General features: G+C 45.8%; 7 non-coding genes across 7 annotated transcripts; all 7 read left to right on the top strand.

The window, feature by feature from the left end:
- Window positions 1–1,093: 1,093 nt before the first annotated feature.
- Window positions 1,094–1,284, top strand: LOC130322591 (U2 spliceosomal RNA). Its single transcript, XR_008868058.1, has one exon. It is a non-coding gene; the product is annotated as a U2 spliceosomal RNA (small nuclear RNA).
- A 2,097-nt stretch (window positions 1,285–3,381) lies between these two features.
- Window positions 3,382–3,571, top strand: LOC130322593 (U2 spliceosomal RNA). Its single transcript, XR_008868060.1, has one exon. It is a non-coding gene; the product is annotated as a U2 spliceosomal RNA (small nuclear RNA).
- Window positions 3,572–5,663: 2,092 nt separating this feature from the next.
- LOC130322590 (U2 spliceosomal RNA) lies at window positions 5,664–5,854 on the top strand. The gene has a single exon (XR_008868057.1). It is a non-coding gene; the product is annotated as a U2 spliceosomal RNA (small nuclear RNA).
- A 2,081-nt stretch (window positions 5,855–7,935) lies between these two features.
- On the top strand, window positions 7,936–8,126 carry LOC130322587 (U2 spliceosomal RNA). The gene has a single exon (XR_008868055.1). It is a non-coding gene; the product is annotated as a U2 spliceosomal RNA (small nuclear RNA).
- Window positions 8,127–10,223: 2,097 nt separating this feature from the next.
- LOC130322592 (U2 spliceosomal RNA) lies at window positions 10,224–10,415 on the top strand. The gene has a single exon (XR_008868059.1). It is a non-coding gene; the product is annotated as a U2 spliceosomal RNA (small nuclear RNA).
- A 2,092-nt stretch (window positions 10,416–12,507) lies between these two features.
- LOC130322586 (U2 spliceosomal RNA) lies at window positions 12,508–12,698 on the top strand. Its single transcript, XR_008868054.1, has one exon. It is a non-coding gene; the product is annotated as a U2 spliceosomal RNA (small nuclear RNA).
- A 2,097-nt stretch (window positions 12,699–14,795) lies between these two features.
- LOC130322585 (U2 spliceosomal RNA) lies at window positions 14,796–14,986 on the top strand. Its single transcript, XR_008868053.1, has one exon. It is a non-coding gene; the product is annotated as a U2 spliceosomal RNA (small nuclear RNA).
- The last annotated feature ends 1,635 nt before the right edge of the window (window positions 14,987–16,621 follow it).

The raw sequence follows: 16,621 nt of genomic DNA, 5'->3' as shown, positions 1-16,621 counted from the left end.
TTTGCTGCACTGATGGGGTATGCATTAGACGAAAAAAAAGAAGAAAAAGAAGAATAATACGCCCAGAAAAGAGGCGAAAAGGAGAAAAACGTAAAAAAACGTGAAAAAAAAGTAAGAGGAAGAGAAGGGAAAAAAAGGTGGAAATGGGTTTAAAAGTGATTTCGGCGGAGAAATATATATATATATATATATATATATATATATATATATATATATATATATATGCGCACACACACATATAGATATAAACGTATTCTCCGTTGAGATATTGCAGCCGCTGCTGTGTCCAGGCCCAGGAGCCTTAGCACTGTGCTGTGATGTCACTCAATACCACTGACATCACTAGGTGTAAACAACATCTCTCCTTTGCTGTGTATGTGACTATGGAGCTGTTTGGTGATGTCGTCTATTACGGCCTTCATAGAAGCAACAGGAGATTGTTGCATCCATCTTGAACCCTCAGAACTACAGTGCTATGATGTCACTCACTTCCACAGGCCTTGCAGAGTGTAAACAACACAACCCAGCTTTGTTGTGTATGTAACCAAAGGGATTTGTGATGTCACCTAGAACCTTCACAGCAGCGACAGCTTTATGAGGAGCATCAGCACTGCTCTGCCTGAGCAGAACCATCACCGCCATAGGTTGTCAAATAACCCGGATTTAACCCACACAGGTAAGTCCAATGGGGTGCAGGCATGTCCTCTATGCTTACAGCTTCCCGTGGGTGTTGGTTTGATACCGTTTGGGACAGCCAAGGAGGCATCTGCAGGCAACAAAGGTAGGTGTGTGCTTGTGTGTGTGTTTCCTATGCAGATCCTAAGCCCAGTGTCACATGCAAGTAGGAGGAGTAAGAAGGGTTCCTGGCAAATCCGGGTTATGGATTGCATTTAAAAAGGCCCCGTGGGAGTGCAATGGGCCCCTGTCTTGCTGCTTAGCAATAATGGTATGGGTTTAGTTCTGCTGTGTGTACTGGTGGTTGACTGCCCCCCAGCCCAGAGTGTGCATGGAAAATTGTCTGGCAGCCTCCCTGACAGCAAGCAGTGATAGTGCCCATGAAGGGGACCTTGTTGGGCCCGCCCCTTTCACGGTTATCGCTTCTCGGCCTTTTGGCTAAGATCAAGTGTAGTATCTGTTCTTATCAGTTTAATATCTGATACGTCCCCTATCTGGGGACCATATATTAAATGGATTTTTGAGAACGGGGGCCGATTTCGAAGCTTGCTTCCGTCGCCCTATGCATTGACCCGATATGGCAGTATCTTCGGGTACAGTGCACCACCCCCTTACAGGGTTAAAAAGAAAGATTCCTACTTTCATTGCTACCTGCTTGCTGGCTAGCCAGCTAGCCAGCCTGTGGGCCTTGCTGCTGCTGCAGCCAAAAAACAAAAGGTGGTGCTGCTGCTGCTTCTGCTGCTTCTGCTTCTGCTTGTGTCTGGCCCCTGTTGGAGCGTCCAGGCACAGGACTTCTGCTGCTGCTGACTAAATGGCCTCCTTAATTGGATCATTTGAGTAGCCAGCACACCTGTGCAGGTAGGGCATGACATGATAGGCAGCTGCCTTGATAGCGGGTGGGTGCTGAATGTTCCTAATTGACAAAATAAGATTAATGCTTATGAAGAAATATAAAATCTCATCCTTCCCCAATATCGCGCCACACCCCTACCCCTTAATTCCCTGGTTGAACGTGATGGACATATGTCTTTTTCGACCGTACTAACTATGTAACTATGTAACATAACATGGGGGGGGGGGGGGTCTCCTGGCTGTTCACACAGGTGTGTCATTGCTGTACATTGACCATGCATTGCTTCTGTGGTATTGCAAAGGCAAAGACAAATGCTTCCAGCCATCCATTGCACTAATGGATTGGTCATCAGCTGGCTGTCTATGTCCCGCATCAATATAGACCAAAGTACAGAGGGTTAGGCTATGCTATTGTGCACCTACCTGATGCATCAGAAGGTGCGAGGCCCTTGCTAAATTCTGTGCACAGACTTTGAGATCTATGCTTTAGACTGTATCTAAACCTGCTCCAACATGGACTGACATTCTGGCCTACTTTCAGCCGATGCGACTTGTCTGTCGCTGAACAGTCGCTTTTTATGTATTCAGCACCTATGTATAATGTTGTAAAAATGCTCTAGAAGCTAAAGTCGCAGAAATGTCACACATATTTGGCCTGCAACTTTCTGTGCGACAAATTCAGACAGGAAAAATCAGTATAAATCCTTAGAAAATTATCCCCCAGTGTCTCCATCTGCTGGCGGTATTGAATAAGCATTGCTGCACTGATGGGGTATGCATTAGACGAAAAAAAAGAAGAAAAAGAAGAATAATACGCCCAGAAAAGAGGCGAAAAGGAGAAAAACGTAAAAAAACGTGAAAAAAAAGTAAGAGGAAGAGAAGGGAAAAAAAGGTGGAAATGGGTTTAAAAGTGATTTCGGCGGAGAAATATATATATATATATATATATATATATATATATATATATATATATATATATATATGCGCACACACACATATAGATATAAACGTATTCTCCGTTGAGATATTGCAGCCGCTGCTGTGTCCAGGCCCAGGAGCCTTAGCACTGTGCTGTGATGTCACTCAATACCACTGACATCACTAGGTGTAAACAACATCTCTCCTTTGCTGTGTATGTGACTATGGAGCTGTTTGGTGATGTCGTCTATTACGGCCTTCATAGAAGCAACAGGAGATTGTTGCATCCATCTTGAACCCTCAGAACTACAGTGCTATGATGTCACTCACTTCCACAGGCCTTGCAGAGTGTAAACAACAACAACCCAGCTTTGTTGTGTATGTAACCAAAGGGATTTGTGATGTCACCTAGAACCTTCACAGCAGCGACAGCTTTATGAGGAGCATCAGCACTGCTCTGCCTGAGCAGAACCATCACCGCCATAGGTTGTCAAATAACCCGGATTTAACCCACACAGGTAAGTCCAATGGGGTGCAGGCATGTCCTCTATGCTTACAGCTTCCGTGGGTGTTGGTTTGATACCGTTTGGGGACAGCCAAGGAGGCATCTGCAGGCAACAAAGGTAGGTGTGTGCTTGTGTGTGTGTTTCCTATGCAGATCCTAAGCCCAGTGTCACATGCAAGTAGGAGGAGTAAGAAGGGTTCCTGGCAAATCCGGGTTATGGATTGCATTTAAAAAGGCCCCGTGGGAGTGCAATGGGCCCCTGTCTTGCTGCTTAGCAATAATGGTATGGGTTTAGGTTCTGCTGTGTGTACTGGTGGTTGACTGCCCCCCAGCCCAGAGTGTGCATGGAAAATTGTCTGGCAGCCTCCCTGACAGCAAGCAGTGATAGTGCCCATGAAGGGGACCTTGTTGGGCCCGCCCCTTTCACGGTTATCGCTTCTCGGCCTTTTGGCTAAGATCAAGTGTAGTATCTGTTCTTATCAGTTTAATATCTGATACGTCCCCTATCTGGGACCATATATTAAATGGATTTTTGAGAACGGGGGCCGATTTCGAAGCTTGCTTCCGTCGCCCTATGCATTGACCCGATATGGCAGTATCTTCGGGTACAGTGCACCACCCCTTACAGGGTTAAAAAGAAAGATTCCTACTTTCATTGCTACCTGCTTGCTGGCTAGCCAGCTAGCCAGCCCTGTGGGCCTTGCTGCTGCTGCAGCCAAAAAACAAAAGGTGGTGCTGCTGCTGCTTCTGCTGCTTCTGCTTCTGCTTGTGTCTGGCCCCTGTTGGAGCGTCCAGGCACAGGACTTCTGCTGCTGCTGACTAAATGGCCTCCTTAATTGGATCATTTGAGTAGCCAGCACACCTGTGCAGGTAGGGCATGACATGATAGGCAGCTGCCTTGATAGCGGGTGGGTGCTGAATGTTCCTAATTGACAAAATAAGATTAATGCTTATGAAGAAATATAAAATCTCATCCCTTCCCCAATATCGCGCCACACCCCTACCCCTTAATTCCCTGGTTGAACGTGATGGACATATGTCTTTTTTCGACCGTACTAACTATGTAACTATGTAACATAACATGGGGGGGGGGGGGGTCTCCTGGCTGTTCACACAGGTGTGTCATTGCTGTACATTGACCATGCATTGCTTCTGTGGTATTGCAAAGGCAAAGACAAATGCTTCCAGCCATCCATTGCACTAATGGATTGGTCATCAGCTGGCTGTCTATGTCCCGCATCAATATAGACCAAAGTACAGAGGGTTAGGCTATGCTATTGTGCACCTACCTGATGCATCAGAAGGTGCGAGGCCTTGCTAAATTCTGTGCACAGACTTTGAGATCTATGCTTTAGACTGTATCTAAACCTGCTCCAACATGGACTGACATTCTGGCCTACTTTCAGCCGATGCGACTTGTCTGTCGCTGAACAGTCGCTTTTTATGTATTCAGCACCTATGTATAATGTTGTAAAAATGCTCTAGAAGCTAAAGTCGCAGAAATGTCACACATATTTGGCCTGCAACTTTCTGTGCGACAAATTCAGACAGGAAAAATCAGTATAAATCCTTAGAAAATTATCCCCCAGTGTCTCCATCTGCTGGCGGTATTGAATAAGCATTGCTGCACTGATGGGGTATGCATTAGACGAAAAAAAAGAAGAAAAAGAAGAATAATACGCCCAGAAAAGAGGCGAAAAGGAGAAAAACGTAAAAAAACGTGAAAAAAAAGTAAGAGGAAGAGAAGGGAAAAAAAGGTGGAAATGGGTTTAAAAGTGATTTCGGCGGAGAAATATATATATATATATATATATATATATATATATATATATATATATATATGCGCACACACACATATAGATATAACGTATTCTCCGTTGAGATATTGCAGCCGCTGCTGTGTCCAGGCCCAGGAGCCTTAGCACTGTGCTGTGATGTCACTCAATACCACTGACATCACTAGGTGTAAACAACATCTCTCCTTTGCTGTGTATGTGACTATGGAGCTGTTTGGTGATGTCGTCTATTACGGCCTTCATAGAAGCAACAGGAGATTGTTGCATCCATCTTGAACCCTCAGAACTACAGTGCTATGATGTCACTCACTTCCACAGGCCTTGCAGAGTGTAAACAACAACAACCCAGCTTTGTTGTGTATGTAACCAAAGGGATTTGTGATGTCACCTAGAACCTTCACAGCAGCGAACAAGCTTTATGAGGAGCATCAGCACTGCTCTGCCTGAGCAGAACCATCACCGCCATAGGTTGTCAAATAACCCGGATTTAAACCACACAGGTAAGTCCAATGGGGTGCAGGCATGTCCTCTATGCTTACAGCTTCCCGTGGGTGTTGGTTTGATACCGTTTGGGGACAGCCAAGGAGGCATCTGCAGGCAACAAAGGTAGGTGTGTGCTTGTGTGTGTGTTTCCTATGCAGATCCTAAGCCCAGTGTCACATGCAAGTAGGAGGAGTAAGAAGGGTTCCTGGCAAATCCGGGTTATGGATTGCATTTAAAAAGGCCCCGTGGGAGTGCAATGGGCCCCTGTCTTGCTGCTTAGCAATAATGGTATGGGTTTAGGTTCTGCTGTGTGTACTGGTGGTTGACTGCCCCCAGCCCAGAGTGTGCATGGAAAATTGTCTGGCAGCCTCCTGACAGCAAGCAGTGATAGTGCCCATGAAGGGGACCTTGTTGGGCCCGCCCCTTTCACGGTTATCGCTTCTCGGCCTTTTGGCTAAGATCAAGTGTAGTATCTGTTCTTATCAGTTTAATATCTGATACGTCCCCTATCTGGGGACCATATATTAAATGGATTTTTGAGAACGGGGGCCGATTTCGAAGCTTGCTTCCGTCGCCCTATGCATTGACCCGATATGGCAGTATCTTCGGGTACAGTGCACCACCCCCTTACAGGGTTAAAAAGAAAGATTCCTACTTTCATTGCTACCTGCTTGCTGGCTAGCCAGCTAGCCAGCCCTGTGGGCCTTGCTGCTGCTGCAGCCAAAAAACAAAAGGTGGTGCTGCTGCTGCTTCTGCTGCTTCTGCTTCTGCTTGTGTCTGGCCCCTGTTGGAGCGTCCAGGCACAGGACTTCTGCTGCTGCTGACTAAATGGCCTCCTTAATTGGATCATTTGAGTAGCCAGCACACCTGTGCAGGTAGGGCATGACATGATAGGCAGCTGCCTTGATAGCGGGTGGGTGCTGAATGTTCCTAATTGACAAAATAAGATTAATGCTTATGAAGAAATATAAAATCTCATCCCTTCCCCAATATCGCGCCACACCCCTACCCCTTAATTCCCTGGTTGAACGTGATGGACATATGTCTTTTTCGACCGTACTAACTATGTAACTATGTAACATAACATGGGGGGGGGGGGGGTCTCCTGGCTGTTCACACAGGTGTGTCATTGCTGTACATTGACCATGCATTGCTTCTGTGGTATTGCAAAGGCAAAGACAAATGCTTCCAGCCATCCATTGCACTAATGGATTGGTCATCAGCTGGCTGTCTATGTCCCGCATCAATATAGACCAAAGTACAGAGGGTTAGGCTATGCTATTGTGCACCTACCTGATGCATCAGAAGGTGCGAGGCCCTTGCTAAATTCTGTGCACAGACTTTGAGATCTATGCTTTAGACTGTATCTAAACCTGCTCCAACATGGACTGACATTCTGGCCTACTTTCAGCCGATGCGACTTGTCTGTCGCTGAACAGTCGCTTTTATGTATTCAGCACCTATGTATAATGTTGTAAAAATGCTCTAGAAGCTAAAGTCGCAGAATGTCACACATATTTGGCCTGCAACTTTCTGTGCGACAAATTCAGACAGGAAAAATCAGTATAAATCCTTAGAAAATTATCCCCCAGTGTCTCCATCTGCTGGCGGTATTGAATAAGCATTGCTGCACTGATGGGGTATGCATTAGACGAAAAAAAAGAAGAAAAAGAAGAATAATACGCCCAGAAAAGAGGCGAAAAGGAGAAAAACGTAAAAAACGTGAAAAAAAAGTAAGAGGAAGAGAAGGGAAAAAAAGGTGGAAATGGGTTTAAAAGTGATTTCGGCGGAGAAATATATATATATATATATATATATATATATATATATATATATATGCGCACACACACATATAGATATAAACGTATTCTCCGTTGAGATATTGCAGCCGCTGCTGTGTCCAGGCCCAGGAGCCTTAGCACTGTGCTGTGATGTCACTCAATACCACTGACATCAGTGTAAACAACATCTCTCCTTTGCTGTGTATGTGACTATGGAGCTGTTTGGTGATGTCGTCTATTACGGCCTTCATAGAAGCAACAGGAGATTGTTGCATCCATCTTGAACCCTCAGAACTACAGTGCTATGATGTCACTCACTTCCACAGGCCTTGCAGAGTGTAAACAACAACAACCCAGCTTTGTTGTGTATGTAACCAAAGGGATTTGTGATGTCACCTAGAACCTTCACAGCAGCGACAGCTTTATGAGGAGCATCAGCACTGCTCTGCCTGAGCAGAACCATCACCGCCATAGGTTGTCAAATAACCCGGATTTAACCCACACAGGTAAGTCCAATGGGGTGCAGGCATGTCCTCTATGCTTACAGCTTCCCGTGGGTGTTGGTTTGATACCGTTTGGGGACAGCCAAGGAGGCATCTGCAGGCAACAAAGGTAGGTGTGTGCTTGTGTGTGTGTTTCCTATGCAGATCCTAAGCCCAGTGTCACATGCAAGTAGGAGGAGTAAGAAGGGTTCCTGGCAAATCCGGGTTATGGATTGCATTTAAAAAGGCCCCGTGGGAGTGCAATGGGCCCCTGTCTTGCTGCTTAGCAATAATGGTATGGGTTTAGGTTCTGCTGTGTGTACTGGTGGTTGACTGCCCCCCAGCCCAGAGTGTGCATGGAAAATTGTCTGGCAGCCTCCCTGACAGCAAGCAGTGATAGTGCCCATGAAGGGGACCTTGTTGGGCCCGCCCCTTTCACGGTTATCGCTTCTCGGCCTTTTGGCTAAGATCAAGTGTAGTATCTGTTCTTATCAGTTTAATATCTGATACGTCCCCTATCTGGGGACCATATATTAAATGGATTTTTGAGAACGGGGGCCGATTTCGAAGCTTGCTTCCGTCGCCCTATGCATTGACCCGATATGGCAGTATCTTCGGGTACAGTGCACCACCCCCTTACAGGGTTAAAAAGAAAGATTCCTACTTTCATTGCTACCTGCTTGCTGGCTAGCCAGCTAGCCAGCCCTGTGGGCCTTGCTGCTGCTGCAGCCAAAAAACAAAAGGTGGTGCTGCTGCTGCTTCTGCTGCTTCTGCTTCTGCTTGTGTCTGGCCCCTGTTGGAGCGTCCAGGCACAGGACTTCTGCTGCTGCTGACTAAATGGCCTCCTTAATTGGATCATTTGAGTAGCCAGCACACCTGTGCAGGTAGGGCATGACATGATAGGCAGCTGCCTTGATAGCGGGTGGGTGCTGAATGTTCCTAATTGACAAAATAAGATTAATGCTTATGAAGAAATATAAAATCTCATCCCTTCCCCAATATCGCGCCACACCCCTACCCCTTAATTCCCTGGTTGAACGTGATGGACATATGTCTTTTTTCGACCGTACTAACTATGTAACTATGTAACATAACATGGGGGGGGGGGGGGGGTCTCCTGGCTGTTCACACAGGTGTGTCATTGCTGTACATTGACCATGCATTGCTTCTGTGGTATTGCAAAGGCAAAGACAAATGCTTCCAGCCATCCATTGCACTAATGGATTGGTCATCAGCTGGCTGTCTATGTCCCGCATCAATATAGACCAAAGTACAGAGGGTTAGGCTATGCTATTGTGCACCTACCTGATGCATCAGAAGGTGCGAGGCCCTTGCTAAATTCTGTGCACAGACTTTGAGATCTATGCTTTAGACTGTATCTAAACCTGCTCCAACATGGACTGACATTCTGGCCTACTTTCAGCCGATGCGACTTGTCTGTCGCTGAACAGTCGCTTTTTATGTATTCAGCACCTATGTATAATGTTGTAAAAATGCTCTAGAAGCTAAAGTCGCAGAAATGTCACACATATTTGGCCTGCAACTTTCTGTGCGACAAATTCAGACAGGAAAAATCAGTATAAATCCTTAGAAAATTATCCCCCAGTGTCTCCATCTGCTGGCGGTATTGAATAAGCATTGCTGCACTGATGGGGTATGCATTAGACGAAAAAAAAGAAGAAAAAGAAGAATAATACGCCCAGAAAAGAGGCGAAAAGGAGAAAAACGTAAAAAAACGTGAAAAAAAAGTAAGAGGAAGAGAAGGGAAAAAAAGGTGGAAATGGGTTTAAAAGTGATTTCGGCGGAGAAATATATATATATATATATATATATATATATATATATATATATATATATATGCGCACACACACATATAGATATAAACGTATTCTCCGTTGAGATATTGCAGCCGCTGCTGTGTCCAGGCCCAGGAGCCTTAGCACTGTGCTGTGATGTCACTCAATACCACTGACATCACTAGGTGTAAACAACATCTCTCCTTTGCTGTGTATGTGACTATGGAGCTGTTTGGTGATGTCGTCTATTACGGCCTTCATAGAAGCAACAGGAGATTGTTGCATCCATCTTGAACCCTCAGAACTACAGTGCTATGATGTCACTCACTTCCACAGGCCTTGCAGAGTGTAAACAACAACAACCCAGCTTTGTTGTGTATGTAACCAAAGGGATTTGTGATGTCACCTAGAACCTTCACAGCAGCGACAGCTTTATGAGGAGCATCAGCACTGCTCTGCCTGAGCAGAACCATCACCGCCATAGGTTGTCAAATAACCCGGATTTAACCCACACAGGTAAGTCCAATGGGGTGCAGGCATGTCCTCTATGCTTACAGCTTCCCGTGGGTGTTGGTTTGATACCGTTTGGGGACAGCCAAGGAGGCATCTGCAGGCAACAAAGGTAGGTGTGTGCTTGTGTGTGTGTTTCCTATGCAGATCCTAAGCCCAGTGTCACATGCAAGTAGGAGGAGTAAGAAGGGTTCCTGGCAAATCCGGGTTATGGATTGCATTTAAAAAGGCCCCGTGGGAGTGCAATGGGCCCCTGTCTTGCTGCTTAGCAATAATGGTATGGGTTTAGGTTCTGCTGTGTGTACTGGTGGTTGACTGCCCCCCAGCCCAGAGTGTGCATGGAAAATTGTCTGGCAGCCTCCCTGACAGCAAGCAGTGATAGTGCCCATGAAGGGGACCTTGTTGGGCCCGCCCCTTTCACGGTTATCGCTTCTCGGCCTTTTGGCTAAGATCAAGTGTAGTATCTGTTCTTATCAGTTTAATATCTGATACGTCCCCTATCTGGGGACCATATATTAAATGGATTTTTGAGAACGGGGGGCCGATTTCGAAGCTTGCTTCCGTCGCCCTATGCATTGACCCGATATGGCAGTATCTTCGGGTACAGTGCACCACCCCCTTACAGGGTTAAAAAGAAAGATTCCTACTTTCATTGCTACCTGCTTGCTGGCTAGCCAGCTAGCCAGCCCTGTGGGCCTTGCTGCTGCTGCAGCCAAAAAACAAAAGGTGGTGCTGCTGCTGCTTCTGCTGCTTCTGCTTCTGCTTGTGTGTCTGGCCCCTGTTGGAGCGTCCAGGCACAGGACTTCTGCTGCTGCTGACTAAATGGCCTCCTTAATTGGATCATTTGAGTAGCCAGCACACCTGTGCAGGTAGGGCATGACATGATAGGCAGCTGCCTTGATAGCGGGTGGGTGCTGAATGTTCCTAATTGACAAAATAAGATTAATGCTTATGAAGAAATATAAAATCTCATCCCTTCCCCAATATCGCGCCACACCCCTACCCCTTAATTCCCTGGTTGAACGTGATGGACATATGTCTTTTTTCGACCGTACTAACTATGTAACTATGTAACATAACATGGGGGGGGGGGGGGGTCTCCTGGCTGTTCACACAGGTGTGTCATTGCTGTACATTGACCATGCATTGCTTCTGTGGTATTGCAAAGGCAAAGACAAATGCTTCCAGCCATCCATTGCACTAATGGATTGGTCATCAGCTGGCTGTCTATGTCCCGCATCAATATAGACCAAAGTACAGAGGGTTAGGCTATGCTATTGTGCACCTACCTGATGCATCAGAAGGTGCGAGGCCCTTGCTAAATTCTGTGCACAGACTTTGAGATCTATGCTTTAGACTGTATCTAAACCTGCTCCAACATGGACTGACATTCTGGCCTACTTTCAGCCGATGCGACTTGTCTGTCGCTGAACAGTCGCTTTTTATGTATTCAGCACCTATGTATAATGTTGTAAAAATGCTCTAGAAGCTAAAGTCGCAGAAATGTCACACATATTTGGCCTGCAACTTTCTGTGCGACAAATTCAGACAGGAAAAATCAGTATAAATCCTTAGAAAATTATCCCCCAGTGTCTCCATCTGCTGGCGGTATTGAATAAGCATTGCTGCACTGATGGGGTATGCATTAGACGAAAAAAAAGAAGAAAAAGAAGAATAATACGCCCAGAAAAGAGGCGAAAAGGAGAAAAACGTAAAAAAACGTGAAAAAAAAGTAAGAGGAAGAGAAGGGAAAAAAAGGTGGAAATGGGTTTAAAAGTGATTTCGGCGGAGATATATATATATATATATATATATATATATATATATATATATATATGCGCACACACACATATAGATATAAACGTATTCTCCGTTGAGATATTGCAGCCGCTGCTGTGTCCAGGCCCAGGAGCCTTAGCACTGTGCTGTGATGTCACTCAATACCACTGACATCACTAGGTGTAAACAACATCTCTCCTTTGCTGTGTATGTGACTATGGAGCTGTTTGGTGATGTCGTCTATTACGGCCTTCATAGAAGCAACAGGAGATTGTTGCATCCATCTTGAACCCTCAGAACTACAGTGCTATGATGTCACTCACTTCCACAGGCCTTGCAGAGTGTAAACAACAACAACCCAGCTTTGTTGTGTATGTAACCAAAGGGATTTGTGATGTCACCTAGAACCTTCACAGCAGCGACAGCTTTATGAGGAGCATCAGCACTGCTCTGCCTGAGCAGAACCATCACCGCCATAGGTTGTCAAATAACCCGGATTTAACCCACACAGGTAAGTCCAATGGGGTGCAGGCATGTCCTCTATGCTTACAGCTTCCCGTGGGTGTTGGTTTGATACCGTTTGGGGACAGCCAAGGAGGCATCTGCAGGCAACAAAGGTAGGTGTGTGCTTGTGTGTGTGTTTCCTATGCAGATCCTAAGCCCAGTGTCACATGCAAGTAGGAGGAGTAAGAAGGGTTCCTGGCAAATCCGGGTTATGGATTGCATTTAAAAAGGCCCCGTGGGAGTGCAATGGGCCCCTGTCTTGCTGCTTAGCAATAATGGTATGGGTTTAGGTTCTGCTGTGTGTACTGGTGGTTGACTGCCCCCCAGCCCAGAGTGTGCATGGAAAATTGTCTGGCAGCCTCCCTGACAGCAAGCAGTGATAGTGCCCATGAAGGGGACCTTGTTGGGCCCGCCCCTTTCACGGTTATCGCTTCTCGGCCTTTTGGCTAAGATCAAGTGTAGTATCTGTTCTTATCAGTTTAATATCTGATACGTCCCCTATCTGGGGACCATATATTAAATGGATTTTTGAGAACGGGGGCCGATTTCGAAGCTTGCTTCCGTCGCCCTATGCATTGACCCGATATGGCAGTATCTTCGGGTACAGTGCACCACCCCCTTACAGGGTTAAAAAGAAAGATTCCTACTTTCATTGCTACCTGCTTGCTGGCTAGCCAGCTAGCCAGCCCTGTGGGCCTTGCTGCTGCTGCAGCCAAAAAACAAAAGGTGGTGCTGCTGCTGCTTCTGCTGCTTCTGCTTCTGCTTGTGTCTGGCCCCTGTTGGAGCGTCCAGGCACAGGACTTCTGCTGCTGCTGACTAAATGGCCTCCTTAATTGGATCATTTGAGTAGCCAGCACACCTGTGCAGGTAGGGCATGACATGATAGGCAGCTGCCTTGATAGCGGGTGGGTGCTGAATGTTCCTAATTGACAAAATAAGATTAATGCTTATGAAGAAATATAAAATCTCATCCCTTCCCCAATATCGCGCCACACCCCTACCCCTTAATTCCCTGGTTGAACGTGATGGACATATGTCTTTTTTCGACCGTACTAACTATGTAACTATGTAACATAACATGGGGGGGGGGGGGGGGTCTCCTGGCTGTTCACACAGGTGTGTCATTGCTGTACATTGACCATGCATTGCTTCTGTGGTATTGCAAAGGCAAAGACAAATGCTTCCAGCCATCCATTGCACTAATGGATTGGTCATCAGCTGGCTGTCTATGTCCCGCATCAATATAGACCAAAGTACAGAGGGTTAGGCTATGCTATTGTGCACCTACCTGATGCATCAGAAGGTGCGAGGCCCTTGCTAAATTCTGTGCACAGACTTTGAGATCTATGCTTTAGACTGTATCTAAACCTGCTCCAACATGGACTGACATTCTGGCCTACTTTCAGCCGATGCGACTTGTCTGTCGCTGAACAGTCGCTTTTTATGTATTCAGCACCTATGTATAATGTTGTAAAAATGCTCTAGAAGCTAAAGTCGCAGAAATGTCACACATATTTGGCCTGCAACTTTCTGTGCGACAAATTCAGACAGGAAAAATCAGTATAAATCCTTAGAAAATTATCCCCCAGTGTCTCCATCTGCTGGCGGTATTGAATAAGCATTGCTGCACTGATGGGGTATGCATTAGACGAAAAAAAAGAAGAAAAAGAAGAATAATACGCCCAGAAAAGAGGCGAAAAGGAGAAAAACGTAAAAAAACGTGAAAAAAAAGTAAGAGGAAGAGAAGGGAAAAAAAGGTGGAAATGGGTTTAAAAGTGATTTCGGCGGAGAAATATATATATATATATATATATATATATATATATATATATATATATATATGCGCACACACACATATAGATATAAACGTATTCTCCGTTGAGATATTGCAGCCGCTGCTGTGTCCAGGCCCAGGAGCCTTAGCACTGTGCTGTGATGTCACTCAATACCACTGACATCACTAGGTGTAAACAACATCTCTCCTTTGCTGTGTATGTGACTATGGAGCTGTTTGGTGATGTCGTCTATTACGGCCTTCATAGAAGCAACAGGAGATTGTTGCATCCATCTTGAACCCTCAGAACTACAGTGCTATGATGTCACTCACTTCCACAGGCCTTGCAGAGTGTAAACAACAACAACCCAGCTTTGTTGTGTATGTAACCAAAGGGATTTGTGATGTCACCTAGAACCTTCACAGCAGCGACAGCTTTATGAGGAGCATCAGCACTGCTCTGCCTGAGCAGAACCATCACCGCCATAGGTTGTCAAATAACCCGGATTTAACCCACACAGGTAAGTCCAATGGGGTGCAGGCATGTCCTCTATGCTTACAGCTTCCCGTGGGTGTTGGTTTGATACCGTTTGGGGACAGCCAAGGAGGCATCTGCAGGCAACAAAGGTAGGTGTGTGCTTGTGTGTGTGTTTCCTATGCAGATCCTAAGCCCAGTGTCACATGCAAGTAGGAGGAGTAAGAAGGGTTCCTGGCAAATCCGGGTTATGGATTGCATTTAAAAAGGCCCCGTGGGAGTGCAATGGGCCCCTGTCTTGCTGCTTAGCAATAATGGTATGGGTTTAGGTTCTGCTGTGTGTACTGGTGGTTGACTGCCCCCCAGCCCAGAGTGTGCATGGAAAATTGTCTGGCAGCCTCCCTGACAGCAAGCAGTGATAGTGCCCATGAAGGGGACCTTGTTGGGCCCGCCCCTTTCACGGTTATCGCTTCTCGGCCTTTTGGCTAAGATCAAGTGTAGTATCTGTTCTTATCAGTTTAATATCTGATACGTCCCCTATCTGGGGACCATATATTAAATGGATTTTTGAGAACGGGGGCCGATTTCGAAGCTTGCTTCCGTCGCCCTATGCATTGACCCGATATGGCAGTATCTTCGGGTACAGTGCACCACCCCCTTACAGGGTTAAAAAGAAAGATTCCTACTTTCATTGCTACCTGCTTGCTGGCTAGCCAGCTAGCCAGCCCTGTGGGCCTTGCTGCTGCTGCAGCCAAAAAACAAAAGGTGGTGCTGCTGCTGCTTCTGCTGCTTCTGCTTCTGCTTGTGTCTGGCCCCTGTTGGAGCGTCCAGGCACAGGACTTCTGCTGCTGCTGACTAAATGGCCTCCTTAATTGGATCATTTGAGTAGCCAGCACACCTGTGCAGGTAGGGCATGACATGATAGGCAGCTGCCTTGATAGCGGGTGGGTGCTGAATGTTCCTAATTGACAAAATAAGATTAATGCTTATGAAGAAATATAAAATCTCATCCCTTCCCCAATATCGCGCCACACCCCTACCCCTTAATTCCCTGGTTGAACGTGATGGACATATGTCTTTTTTCGACCGTACTAACTATGTAACTATGTAACATAACATGGGGGGGGGGGGGGGTCTCCTGGCTGTTCACACAGGTGTGTCATTGCTGTACATTGACCATGCATTGCTTCTGTGGTATTGCAAAGGCAAAGACAAATGCTTCCAGCCATCCATTGCACTAATGGATTGGTCATCAGCTGGCTGTCTATGTCCCGCATCAATATAGACCAAAGTACAGAGGGTTAGGCTATGCTATTGTGCACCTACCTGATGCATCAGAAGGTGCGAGGCCCTTGCTAAATTCTGTGCACAGACTTTGAGATCTATGCTTTAGACTGTATCTAAACCTGCTCCAACATGGACTGACATTCTGGCCTACTTTCAGCCGATGCGACTTGTCTGTCGCTGAACAGTCGCTTTTTATGTATTCAGCACCTATGTATAATGTTGTAAAAATGCTCTAGAAGCTAAAGTCGCAGAAATGTCACACATATTTGGCCTGCAACTTTCTGTGCGACAAATTCAGACAGGAAAAATCAGTATAAATCCTTAGAAAATTATCCCCCAGTGTCTCCATCTGCTGGCGGTATTGAATAAGCATTGCTGCACTGATGGGGTATGCATTAGACGAAAAAAAAGAAGAAAAAGAAGAATAATACGCCCAGAAAAGAGGCGAAAAGGAGAAAAACGTAAAAAAACGTGAAAAAAAAGTAAGAGGAAGAGAAGGGAAAAAAAGGTGGAAATGGGTTTAAAAGTGATTTCGGCGGAGAAATATATATATATATATATATATATATATATATATATATATATATATATATATGCGCACACACACATATAGATATAAACGTATTCTCCGTTGAGATATTGCAGCCGCTGCTGTGTCCAGGCCCAGGAGCCTTAGCACTGTGCTGTGATGTCACTCAATACCACTGACATCACTAGGTGTAAACAACATCTCTCCTTTGCTGTGTATGTGACTATGGAGCTGTTTGGTGATGTCGTCTATTACGGCCTTCATAGAAGCAACAGGAGATTGTTGCATCCATCTTGAACCCTCAGAACTACAGTGCTATGATGTCACTCACTTCCACAGGCCTTGCAGAGTGTAAACAACAACAACCCAGCTTTGTTGTGTATGTAACCAAAGGGATTTGTGATGTCACCTAGAACCTTCACAGCAGCGACAGCTTTATGAGGAGCATCAGCACTGCTCTGCCTGAGCAGAACCA

Source organism: Hyla sarda, unplaced genomic scaffold (assembly GCF_029499605.1).
Source record: "Hyla sarda isolate aHylSar1 unplaced genomic scaffold, aHylSar1.hap1 scaffold_2361, whole genome shotgun sequence".
NCBI lineage: Eukaryota > Metazoa > Chordata > Amphibia > Anura > Hylidae > Hyla > Hyla sarda.
The sequence above is the reverse complement of the archived record's forward strand: the minus strand, read 5'-3'. Positions and strand labels throughout refer to the sequence as shown.